We start from the raw sequence: 5,745 nt of genomic DNA, 5'->3' as shown, positions 1-5,745 counted from the left end.
ATGTAAAGTCAAAGTGAGCCTGATTAACAGCTGTTGCATTTTCACCATTTAGATAAGCATCTTTGTGTCACTCAAAAAGTGGAAGAAATTGCATATACTGTAGCCATAATTTGTAGCACAGATTGTTGGATGAAATACAAACTAACCTTGCTTACTTATTTCAAAGCGAGGGCACATATTTCAGCCTTTCCGAGATCGGACGAGATCAGGCGTACTCAGGCCGGTGTGGCCGTAAGCGAAAGCTAATCTCAAAAAGTGGATGAAATTGCATATACTGTAGCCATAATTTGTAGCACAGATTGTTGGATGAAATACAAACTAACCTTGCTTACTTATGTCAAAGCGAGGGCACATATTTCAGCCTTGTGGGAAAAAACGGACAAAGAGTTGAAATTCCACAAGGCAGTGACAAAAAGCTTACAGCACCTGGTATTCCCAGGCGGTCTCCCATCCAAGTACTAACCAAGCCCGACCCTGCTTAGCTTCCGAGATCGGACGAGATCAGGCGTACTCAGGCCGGTGTGGCCGTAAGCAAAAGCTAATCTCAAAAAGTGGATGAAATTGCATATACTGTAGCCATAATTTGTAGCACAGATTGTTGGATGAAATACAAACTAACCTTGCTTACTTATGTCAAAGCGAGGGCACATATTTCAGCCTTGTGGGAAAAAACGGACAAAGAGTTGAAATTCCACAAGGCAGTGACAAAAAGCTTACAGCACCTGGTATTCCCAGGCGGTCTCCCATCCAAGTACTAACCAAGCCCGACCCTGCTTAGCTTCCGAGATCGGACGAGATCAGGCGTACTCAGGCCGGTGTGGCCGTAAGCGAAAGCTAATCTCAAAAAGTGGATGAAATTGCATATACTGTAGCCATAATTTGTAGCACAGGTTGTTGGATGAAATACAAACTAACCTTGCTTACTTATGTCAAAGCGAGGGCACATATTTCAGCCTTGTGGGAAAAAACGGACAAAGAGTTGAAATTCCACAAGGCAGTGACAAAAAGCTTACAGCACCTGGTATTCCCAGGCGGTCTCCCATCCAAGTACTAACCAAGCCCGACCCTGCTTAGCTTCCGAGATCGGACGAGATCAGGCGTACTCAGGCCGGTGTGGCCGTAAGCAAAAGCTTATCTCAAAAAGTGGATGAAATTGCATATACTGTAGCCATAATTTGTAGCACAGATTGTTGGATGAAATACAAACTAACCTTGCTTACTTATGTCAAAGCGAGGGCACATATTTCAGCCTTGTGGGAAAAAACGGACAAAGAGTTGAAATTCCACAAGGCAGTGACAAAAAGCTTACAGCACCTGGTATTCCCAGGCGGTGTCCCATCCAAGTACTAACCAAGCCCGACACTGCTTAGCTTCCGAGATCAGGCGTACTCAGGCCGGTGTGGCCGTAAGCAAAAGCTAATCTCAAAAAGTGGATGAAATTGCATATACTGTAGCCATAATTTGTAGCACAGATTGTTGGATGAAATACAAACTAACCTTGCTTACTTATGTCAAAGCGAGGGCACATATTTCAGCCTTGTGGGAAAAAACGGACAAAGAGTTGAAATTCCACAAGGCAGTGACAAAAAGCTTACAGCACCTGGTATTCCCAGGCGGTCTCCCATCCAAGTACTAACCAAGCCCGACCCTGCTTAGCTTCCGAGATCGGACGAGATCAGGCGTACTCAGGCCGGTGTGGCCGTAAGCGAAAGCTAATCTCAAAAAGTGGATGAAATTGCATATACTGTAGCCATAATTTGTAGCACAGATTGTTGGATGAAATACAAACTAACCTTGCTTACTTATGTCAAAGCGAGGGCACATATTTCAGCCTTGTGGGAAAAAACGGACAAAGAGTTGAAATTCCACAAGGCAGTGACAAAAAGCTTACAGCACCTGGTATTCCCAGGCGGTCTCCCATCCAAGTACTAACCAAGCCCGACCCTGCTTAGCTTCCGAGATCGGACGAGATCAGGCGTACTCAGGCCGGTGTGGCCGTAAGCAAAAGCTAATCTCAAAAAGTGGATGAAATTGCATATACTGTAGCCATAATTTGTAGCACAGATTGTTGGATGAAATACAAACTAACCTTGCTTACTTATGTCAAAGCGAGGGCACATATTTCAGCCTTGTGGGAAAAAACGGACAAAGAGTTGAAATTCCACAAGGCAGTGACAAAAAGCTTACAGCACCTGGTATTCCCAGGCGGTCTCCCATCCAAGTACTAACCAAGCCCGACCCTGCTTAGCTTCCGAGATCGGACGAGATCAGGCGTACTCAGGCCGGTGTGGCCGTAAGCAAAAGCTAATCTCAAAAAGTGGATGAAATTGCATATACTGTAGCCATAATTTGTAGCACAGATTGTTGGATGAAATACAAACTAACCTTGCTTACTTATGTCAAAGCGAGGGCACATATTTCAGCCTTGTGGGAAAAAACGGACAAAGAGTTGAAATTCCACAAGGCAGTGACAAAAAGCTTACAGCACCTGGTATTCCCAGGCGGTCTCCCATCCAAGTACTAACCAAGCCCGACCCTGCTTAGCTTCCGAGATCGGACGAGATCAGGCGTACTCAGGCCGGTGTGGCCGTAAGCGAAAGCTAATCTCAAAAAGTGGATGAAATTGCATATACTGTAGCCATAATTTGTAGCACAGGTTGTTGGATGAAATACAAACTAACCTTGCTTACTTATGTCAAAGCGAGGGCACATATTTCAGCCTTGTGGGAAAAAACGGACAAAGAGTTGAAATTCCACAAGGCAGTGACAAAAAGCTTACAGCACCTGGTATTCCCAGGCGGTCTCCCATCCAAGTACTAACCAAGCCCGACCCTGCTTAGCTTCCGAGATCGGACGAGATCAGGCGTACTCAGGCCGGTGTGGCCGTAAGCAAAAGCTTATCTCAAAAAGTGGATGAAATTGCATATACTGTAGCCATAATTTGTAGCACAGATTGTTGGATGAAATACAAACTAACCTTGCTTACTTATGTCAAGTGACAAAAAGCTTACAGCACCTGGTATTCCCAGGCGGTGTCCCATCCAAGTACTAACCAAGCCCGACACTGCTTAGCTTCCGAGATCAGGCGTACTCAGGCCGGTGTGGCCGTAAGCAAAAGCTAATCTCAAAAAGTGGATGAAATTGCATATACTGTAGCCATAATTTGTAGCACAGATTGTTGGATGAAATACAAACTAACCTTGCTTACTTATGTCAAAGCGAGGGCACATATTTCAGCCTTGTGGGAAAAAACGGACAAAGAGTTGAAATTCCACAAGGCAGTGACAAAAAGCTTACAGCACCTGGTATTCCCAGGCGGTCTCCCATCCAAGTACTAACCAAGCCCGACCCTGCTTAGCTTCCGAGATCGGACGAGATCAGGCGTACTCAGGCCGGTGTGGCCGTAAGCGAAAGCTAATCTCAAAAAGTGGATGAAATTGCATATACTGTAGCCATAATTTGTAGCACAGGTTGTTGGATGAAATACAAACTAACCTTGCTTACTTATGTCAAAGCGAGGGCACATATTTCAGCCTTGTGGGAAAAAACGGACAAAGAGTTGAAATTCCACAAGGCAGTGACAAAAAGCTTACAGCACCTGGTATTCCCAGGCGGTCTCCCATCCAAGTACTAACCAAGCCCGACCCTGCTTAGCTTCCGAGATCGGACGAGATCAGGCGTACTCAGGCCGGTGTGGCCGTAAGCAAAAGCTAATCTCAAAAAGTGGATGAAATTGCATATACTGTAGCCATAATTTGTAGCACAGATTGTTGGATGAAATACAAACTAACCTTGCTTACTTATGTCAAAGCGAGGGCACATATTTCAGCCTTGTGGGAAAAAACGGACAAAGAGTTGAAATTCCACAAGGCAGTGACAAAAAGCTTACAGCACCTGGTATTCCCAGGCGGTCTCCCATCCAAGTACTAACCAAGCCCGACCCTGCTTAGCTTCCGAGATCGGACGAGATCAGGCGTACTCAGGCCGGTGTGGCCGTAAGCAAAAGCTAATCTCAAAAAGTGGATGAAATTGCATATACTGTAGCCATAATTTGTAGCACAGATTGTTGGATGAAATACAAACTAACCTTGCTTACTTATGTCAAAGCGAGGGCACATATTTCAGCCTTGTGGGAAAAAACGGACAAAGAGTTGAAATTCCACAAGGCAGTGACAAAAAGCTTACAGCACCTGGTATTCCCAGGCGGTCTCCCATCCAAGTACTAACCAAGCCCGACCCTGCTTAGCTTCCGAGATCGGACGAGATCAGGCGTACTCAGGCCGGTGTGGCCGTAAGCGAAAGCTAATCTCAAAAAGTGGATGAAATTGCATATACTGTAGCCATAATTTGTAGCACAGATTGTTGGATGAAATACAAACTAACCTTGCTTACTTATGTCAAAGCGAGGGCACATATTTCAGCCTTGTGGGAAAAAACGGACAAAGAGTTGAAATTCCACAAGGCAGTGACAAAAAGCTTACAGCACCTGGTATTCCCAGGCGGTCTCCCATCCAAGTACTAACCAAGCCCGACCCTGCTTAGCTTCCGAGATCGGACGAGATCAGGCGTACTCAGGCCGGTGTGGCCGTAAGCGAAAGCTAATCTCAAAAAGTGGATGAAATTGCATATACTGTAGCCATAATTTGTAGCACAGATTGTTGGATGAAATACAAACTAACCTTGCTTACTTATGTCAAAGCGAGGGCACATATTTCAGCCTTGTGGGAAAAAACGGACAAAGAGTTGAAATTCCACAAGGCAGTGACAAAAAGCTTACAGCACCTGGTATTCCTAGGCGGTCTCCCATCCAAGTACTAACCATACCCGACCCTGCTTAGCTTCCGAGATCGGACGAGATCAGGCGTACTCAGGCCGGTGTGGCCGTAAGCAAAAGCTAATCTCAAAAAGTGGATGAAATTGCATATACTGTAGCCATAATTTGTAGCACAGATTGTTGGATGAAATACAAACTAACCTTGCTTACTTATGTCAAAGCGAGGGCACATATTTCAGCCTTGTGGGAAAAAACGGACAAAGAGTTGAAATTCCACAAGGCAGTGACAAAAAGCTCACAGCACCTGGTATTCCCAGGCGGTCTCGCATCCAAGTACTAACCAAGCCCGACCCTGCTTAGCTTCCGAGATCGGACGAGATCAGGCGTACTCAGGCCGGTGTGGCCGTAAGCGAAAGCTAATCTCAAAAAGTGGATGAAATTGCATATACTGTAGCCATAATTTGTAGCACAGATTGTTGGATGAAATACAAACTAATCTTGCTTACTTATGTCAAAGCGAGGGCACATATTTCAGCCTTGTGGGAAAAAACGGACAAAGAGTTGAAATTCCACAAGGCAGTGACAAAAAGCTTACAGCACCTGGTATTCCCAGGCGGTCTCCCATCCAAGTACTAACCAAGCCCGACCCTGCTTAGCTTCCGAGATCGGACGAGATCAGGCGTACTCAGGCCGGTGTGGCCGTAAGCGAAAGCTAATCTCAAAAAGTGGATGAAATTGCATATACTGTAGCCATAATTAGTAGCACAGATTGTTGGATGAAATACAAACTAATCTTGCTTACTTATGTCAAAGCGAGGGCACATATTTCAGCCTTGTGGGAAAAAACGGACAAAGAGTTGAAATTCCACAAGGCAGTGACAAAAAGCTTACAGCACCTGGTATTCCCAGGCGGTCTCCCATCCAAGTACTAACCAACCCGACCCTGCTTAGCTTCCGAGATCGGACGAGAT

General features: G+C 45.4%; 14 non-coding genes and 4 pseudogenes across 14 annotated transcripts; all 18 read right to left on the bottom strand.

The window, feature by feature from the left end:
• Positions 1-414: 414 nt before the first annotated feature.
• On the bottom strand, positions 415-533 carry LOC139401627 (5S ribosomal RNA). Its single transcript, XR_011633069.1, has one exon. It is a non-coding gene; the product is annotated as a 5S ribosomal RNA (ribosomal RNA).
• A 177-nt stretch (positions 534-710) lies between these two features.
• On the bottom strand, positions 711-829 carry LOC139401626 (5S ribosomal RNA). Its single transcript, XR_011633068.1, has one exon. It is a non-coding gene; the product is annotated as a 5S ribosomal RNA (ribosomal RNA).
• Positions 830-1,006: 177 nt separating this feature from the next.
• Positions 1,007-1,125, bottom strand: LOC139401625 (5S ribosomal RNA). Its single transcript, XR_011633067.1, has one exon. It is a non-coding gene; the product is annotated as a 5S ribosomal RNA (ribosomal RNA).
• A 177-nt stretch (positions 1,126-1,302) lies between these two features.
• On the bottom strand, positions 1,303-1,411 carry LOC139401632 (5S ribosomal RNA; annotated as a pseudogene).
• Positions 1,412-1,588: 177 nt separating this feature from the next.
• On the bottom strand, positions 1,589-1,707 carry LOC139401624 (5S ribosomal RNA). The gene has a single exon (XR_011633066.1). It is a non-coding gene; the product is annotated as a 5S ribosomal RNA (ribosomal RNA).
• Positions 1,708-1,884: 177 nt separating this feature from the next.
• LOC139401623 (5S ribosomal RNA) lies at positions 1,885-2,003 on the bottom strand. The gene has a single exon (XR_011633065.1). It is a non-coding gene; the product is annotated as a 5S ribosomal RNA (ribosomal RNA).
• Positions 2,004-2,180: 177 nt separating this feature from the next.
• On the bottom strand, positions 2,181-2,299 carry LOC139401622 (5S ribosomal RNA). The gene has a single exon (XR_011633064.1). It is a non-coding gene; the product is annotated as a 5S ribosomal RNA (ribosomal RNA).
• A 177-nt stretch (positions 2,300-2,476) lies between these two features.
• LOC139401621 (5S ribosomal RNA) lies at positions 2,477-2,595 on the bottom strand. The gene has a single exon (XR_011633063.1). It is a non-coding gene; the product is annotated as a 5S ribosomal RNA (ribosomal RNA).
• A 177-nt stretch (positions 2,596-2,772) lies between these two features.
• LOC139401620 (5S ribosomal RNA) lies at positions 2,773-2,891 on the bottom strand. The gene has a single exon (XR_011633062.1). It is a non-coding gene; the product is annotated as a 5S ribosomal RNA (ribosomal RNA).
• Positions 2,892-3,004: 113 nt separating this feature from the next.
• Positions 3,005-3,113, bottom strand: LOC139401631 (5S ribosomal RNA; annotated as a pseudogene).
• Positions 3,114-3,290: 177 nt separating this feature from the next.
• On the bottom strand, positions 3,291-3,409 carry LOC139401619 (5S ribosomal RNA). Its single transcript, XR_011633061.1, has one exon. It is a non-coding gene; the product is annotated as a 5S ribosomal RNA (ribosomal RNA).
• A 177-nt stretch (positions 3,410-3,586) lies between these two features.
• LOC139401635 (5S ribosomal RNA) lies at positions 3,587-3,705 on the bottom strand. Its single transcript, XR_011633073.1, has one exon. It is a non-coding gene; the product is annotated as a 5S ribosomal RNA (ribosomal RNA).
• A 177-nt stretch (positions 3,706-3,882) lies between these two features.
• Positions 3,883-4,001, bottom strand: LOC139401634 (5S ribosomal RNA). The gene has a single exon (XR_011633072.1). It is a non-coding gene; the product is annotated as a 5S ribosomal RNA (ribosomal RNA).
• Positions 4,002-4,178: 177 nt separating this feature from the next.
• Positions 4,179-4,297, bottom strand: LOC139401633 (5S ribosomal RNA). The gene has a single exon (XR_011633071.1). It is a non-coding gene; the product is annotated as a 5S ribosomal RNA (ribosomal RNA).
• Positions 4,298-4,474: 177 nt separating this feature from the next.
• Positions 4,475-4,593, bottom strand: LOC139401629 (5S ribosomal RNA). Its single transcript, XR_011633070.1, has one exon. It is a non-coding gene; the product is annotated as a 5S ribosomal RNA (ribosomal RNA).
• A 177-nt stretch (positions 4,594-4,770) lies between these two features.
• On the bottom strand, positions 4,771-4,889 carry LOC139401628 (5S ribosomal RNA; annotated as a pseudogene).
• Positions 4,890-5,066: 177 nt separating this feature from the next.
• LOC139401630 (5S ribosomal RNA) lies at positions 5,067-5,185 on the bottom strand (annotated as a pseudogene).
• A 177-nt stretch (positions 5,186-5,362) lies between these two features.
• LOC139401618 (5S ribosomal RNA) lies at positions 5,363-5,481 on the bottom strand. The gene has a single exon (XR_011633060.1). It is a non-coding gene; the product is annotated as a 5S ribosomal RNA (ribosomal RNA).
• Positions 5,482-5,745: the final 264 nt, after the last annotated feature.

This window comes from Oncorhynchus clarkii, unplaced genomic scaffold (genome assembly GCF_045791955.1).
Source record: "Oncorhynchus clarkii lewisi isolate Uvic-CL-2024 unplaced genomic scaffold, UVic_Ocla_1.0 unplaced_contig_8690_pilon_pilon, whole genome shotgun sequence".
Taxonomy (NCBI): domain Eukaryota; kingdom Metazoa; phylum Chordata; class Actinopteri; order Salmoniformes; family Salmonidae; genus Oncorhynchus; species Oncorhynchus clarkii.
This window is presented reverse-complemented; position numbering and strand designations above follow the sequence as displayed.